We start from the raw sequence: 5,298 nt of genomic DNA on the forward strand, positions 1-5,298 counted from the left end.
AATAATGATAAATCTATGATAAATCTATGTAATTCGTCACACAACATGTAAAGATGTAATTTGTGACATCAGTGACTTTAAATGGGAAACAGAGTTGTAAAGGAGTAGCGTTTATGCATGTAATTGAAGTTAATCTGGTGTTAACTTAATAAGATAGTAATAAATTTAGGATATATTTGTAATCCTCATGGTAACAACATTTGTAGAGTATAAACAAAATAAGAAAACAATCAAAATATATCATCATAAAAAAACAACAAAACACAAATCAAGGCACTAATGGAGAAAATGAGGGACGAAAAATATAAAAGAAATACAGAAAACAAAAAATAAAGTGGTTGAAGTGCTTACCTACAGTAATTACTTCAAATGTAAATGAATTAAACACCTCAAAAGACATACACTGGCACAATGGATTAATAAACAGTATCCAAGTATCTGTTGTCTGGAAGAGAGTGATTTTTTATTTGTTGATTTGAGAGAGAGAGAGAGATGGAAACATCAATTTGTTGTTCCACTTATTATTATGCATTCATTGGTTGATTTTTGTATGTGCACTAACCAGAGATTGAACCTGCAACATTGGCATGTCGAGATGGCGCTCTAACCAACTGAACTACCAGCCAGGACTAAAAGAGAATGATTTTAGATATACGTACATGCAGAAGCTGACAGCAAAAGTCTGTAAAAAAATATTCTACGCAAATTGCAATTAAAAAGGGCAGTGCTAGCTACACTAATATCAGTCCAAAGAGATCTTAAGTCAAAAACTGTTACAAGAAACAAAGAAGGGTGTTATGTAATAATAAAAGGGTCAATACAGCAACAAGATATCACAAGTATCAGCATGTACGTACCATACAGCAGAGTCCCTAAATATATGAAACAATCATTAACAGAATTAAAGCAGAAATAGTCCTGCAATATTAGTAGCAGACCTCAGTACCTGCCTTCTAAAAATAGAACAAAACAGAAAATCAATAATGAAATAGAGGACTTGAATTACATTATAGACTACTTGAACCTAACAGACATATACAGAGCATTCTACTCAATAATAGCTGAATGCATATTTTACTCCAGTCCACATGAAACACTCTCCATGAAGGACCATATGTTAGGCCGAAAACCTGTCTTAATAAATATAAAAAGACTGAATAATACAAAGTATCCTTTCTGAAAACAATGAATGAAACTAGAAATTAACAGCAGGAGAAAAACTGGTAAAAATCACAAATACATGGCAAATAAATGATACACTCCTAGACAGCCAGTAGTTCAAAGATTCACAAACATTTGAATTTTTCACAAAGGGAATTAGATTATATCTTCGGGAAAATGAAGTGAAAATATAACACGTCATAATTTATGGGATGTAGTAAAAACAGTGCTGAGCAGGAAATTTACAGTTTTAAATGTTTTTTTTAAAAAAAAGATTTTATGTATTTACTTTTAGAGGGGAAGGGAGGGAGAGAGGGAGAGGAACATCAGTGTGTGGTTGCCTCCTGTGCACCCTCCACTGGGGACATGGCCCACAACCCAGGAATGTGCCCTAACTGGGAAGCAAACTGTCAACCCTTGGGTTCGTAGGCTGGCACTCAATCTACTGAGCCACACCAGCCAGGGCTAAATGCTTTTAAAAAAAAAAGCAGCCTCAAATCAACAACCTAATTTTATACCTTAAGGAGCTAGGAAAAAAACAAACTAAACCCGATGTTAGCAGAAATAATGAAATAACGAATATTAGAGCCAAAATAAATGAAATAGCCCCAGTTGGTGTGAATCAGTGGAGTGACCACGGGTGTGCGAAGCAAAGGGTCACCAGTTCTATTCCCAGCGTAGGGCACATGCCAGGGTTACAGGCCATGTACCCAGGTCGGGGCGCGCAAGATGCAACCACACATTGATGTGTCTCCCGCTCCCTTCCTCCCTCTCTTATCCTCTCTAAAAATAAAGAACAAGTAATAAATAAATAAATATTAAAAATAAAAGCAATAAAGGAAATAGAGAAAAAACAATAAACAGCAGGATTGCCTAAGACAAAGAGAGAGAAATAACAAAAATCAGAAAAAAAATAGTGGACATTACTATTGATTTTACATAAATAATATAGATTATAAGAGAGTACTATGAACAACCATGCTCCAACAACTGAATAACCTAGATGAAATAAAAAATTCTGGGAGAATCAAGACGGCGAAGGAGTGAGTGGAAGTCACACTGACCTCCTCCCAGGACCAACCTGGAATTAAAACTAAATTGTGGAGAAATCACCAGGAACAAACAACTGAACAATAACGAAAGAGGAGCTGTGTAACCTCAGAGGCAGAAAAATAGGCTTTAGCGCAATCTAACTGCTACAGAGTGCGGTACAGACCTTAAAAGGCGGGCGGGGCACACACGGACGGAAGCACCAGAAGGATATTCAAACGGCCAGTGGGATCCGCCGGAGAAGAGCGGGTTCGAAACCAGAAGTGGGGATCTCTAACCCACAGCACCAGAGCCCAAAAAGTACACAGAGAACAGCCGGCTGCGAAAAGAAACAAGGTTACTCTTTGCCAGAGACAGGCGGCTGCAGATGCAAAGAGCCTTCTGTAGGGTCAATGCAAGACTTTCATTTGCAGCCACTTACCCTGGTCTCTGGCAAAGGCGGGGACAGAGTGGGCTAGAGACACCTGAGAGACTGGGGAGGGAGGCTTTGGGGAGAGAACTGAGAGAGTAGCCGGCAGGATCTCAGCGCTGACTCCTTCCCCACGCGGCAGCAGCCATCTTGCCCAGGAAGAGGCCACGCCCCCTGAGCAGCACAGGCATCAAAGGACCCATTAGCACCGCCCCCAGGTGGGATTCCACCCCGCCCTGTGCTGTCCAAGCTGCCTGCTGAGTGCAGAGTGGCAGCCGCAGACAGTAGATCCCTGGCTAAAGGGGACACAGAGAGGTCTGGCCACACTTTAGGAGAGACTGGGGACGGAGGCTTTGGGGAGTGGAGGGAGGCTTTGGGGAGTGAACCGAGAGAGTAGCCTGCAGGATTCCAGTGTGGACTCCTCCCACATACGGCAGCAGCGAAAGGGCCCAATAATCCCCGCACTCAGGAGGGACTCCGCCCCGCCCTGAGATTCCTGGAAGGCTCGAAGAGTCTGCCTAAGGTCAGATAGGAACGAAATATGACATCATCAGAGGCAGATCCAGAGAGTAAAAACCAAGCTCTCCTACCATAGAAGTTCACACCACAAAGTCAGGAAATCAAGACAGATCAACTTAAGTAGAAGGAAAAGAGAAGATTCTCTATCAAATAATAGGATGACAAAGAAATAATGCCCCACTCGAAGGGGAAGGAGGAATCCCTACAAAGAGAACGAAATGAAATAGAGGCAAGTAAACTATCAGATATTGGGTTCCAAACAACGATTCTAAGGAAACTCAATGAGCTCAGTGAGCTCAGAGAGAATTACAAAAAACTACAGGGAAACTACAAGGAATTTACTGCAAACTGTATCAGCATGAAAAAGGACATAGAAGCTATCAATAAGGGACAAGAGGAAATGAAGAACACAATTTCTGAATTGAAGAACACAGCAGAAGGAATCAAAAGCAGGCTCGATGGAGCTGAGGACTGAATCAGCGAGCTGGAGGACAAGGTAGAAAAAAGCTCCCAGAAGAGCAACAAAATGGAAAACGACTCAAAAAGAATGAAGAGGCATTTAGGGAAATGCAGGACGACCTGAAACGTAATAATATCCGTATAATAGGGATGCCGGGAGGAGAAGAGGATGAGGAAAGGATAGAGAACCTGTTCGGGAAAGTAATAATGGAAAACTTCCCTAATTGGAGGAGAGAAAAAGTCACACAAGTCCAGGAAGCACAGACGGTCCCTTTCAAGAAGAACCCAATGAGGACCACTCCAAGACACATCATCATTAAAATGGAAAATATCAAAGACAAACAGAGAATCCTAAAGGAAGCAAGGGAGAAAGAGGTAGTAACACATAAGGGAGCCCTGATATGGCTAGCATCTGACTTCTCAAAAGAAACACTGCAAGGCAGAAGAGAATGGCAGGAAATATTCCAAGGAATGAAAACCGAAGGCCTGCAACCAAGACTGCTCTACCCAGCAAGGCTCTCCATTCAAATGGAAGGCAAAATAAGGAGTTTCCCAGACAAAATAAGGTAAAAAGAATACGCCTTGACAGAACCAGTACTGCAAAATATGCTAAAGGGACTGCTTTAAGATGAAGAAAAAGTTTCTATGAATACCCAGTTCCTCTCAGAGTTGCCAATACATATTATCAATATTTTTAATGCTCATTAATCTGATTGTGACAATGATGTTATTTTAATTTTTCCTTTACTATTTGTTGAAACTAAACCTGTTTTAGTGTATTTCTTGCCTATTTCTATTATTTTTTTTTTAAAAAACCTTTAAATGACTTTTTGGCATTCTTTATCCATTTATTGATTAAAGGTTTGTAGAACTTTTTTCCCTAAAAAAAACACAAAAACCAAAAACAAGAAACAAAAAACATATTAACCATGTTTTAGATGTGTTGCAAATACTTTTCTATTCTATTCATTGTCAACACTTTTTATATGCATGTTACTATATAGTTAAATGTTTAATATAGTCATATTGTCGATATTTACTTTATAGCTTCTGAGGTTTAATATTTTATTTCAGGTCATGAAAAATATTAGTTCTATTTTCTTCTAAAGCTCCTTAGATTCTACATATTGATTTTTAACTTACCTGAATATTTCCAGTATAATGTGTGAAATAGGGCCCTATATTTGTTTTGTTTCAAGTAATAGTGGTCCATGCACCTTCTTTGTTGAATAAGCCTTACTTTACCCATTGATTTGAAATATCAACTTAATCATACATATATTAACCAGATATATACGTTTGTCTCTAGAATGTTCATTATATTACATTGATCTACTTGATTATTTCTGTGCTGGTGTCATGTTGGTTTAATTGCTGAGACTTCATAATGGTTTTAAATTTTTAAAATATTTTATAATTAACTTTGATATTTGAAAAATAAATAAATACAATCTACACTTAAGAAAAAAAAGAAATAAAAAATTCCTACAAACACACCGCCTACGAAAACAGAACCATGATGAAATACAGAAATATATATGCAGAAACAGACTGAGGTGTCAGGTAAATTCATTTGAGACTAGAAGCAGAAATAAGACCTAAAATCCACAGAGCTTCTATCTCCCCCATGTCCCCAGAAAATATAAATATGCCTATAACTAGCAAGGAGATTTCATCAGTAATCAAAACCTTCCAATGAA

The sequence above is a fragment of the Pteronotus mesoamericanus genome, unplaced genomic scaffold, assembly GCF_021234165.1.
Source record: "Pteronotus mesoamericanus isolate MK-2021 breed Mesoamerican mustached bat unplaced genomic scaffold, CSHL_Meso_final contig_126, whole genome shotgun sequence".
NCBI classification, from domain to species: Eukaryota; Metazoa; Chordata; class Mammalia; order Chiroptera; family Mormoopidae; genus Pteronotus; species Pteronotus mesoamericanus.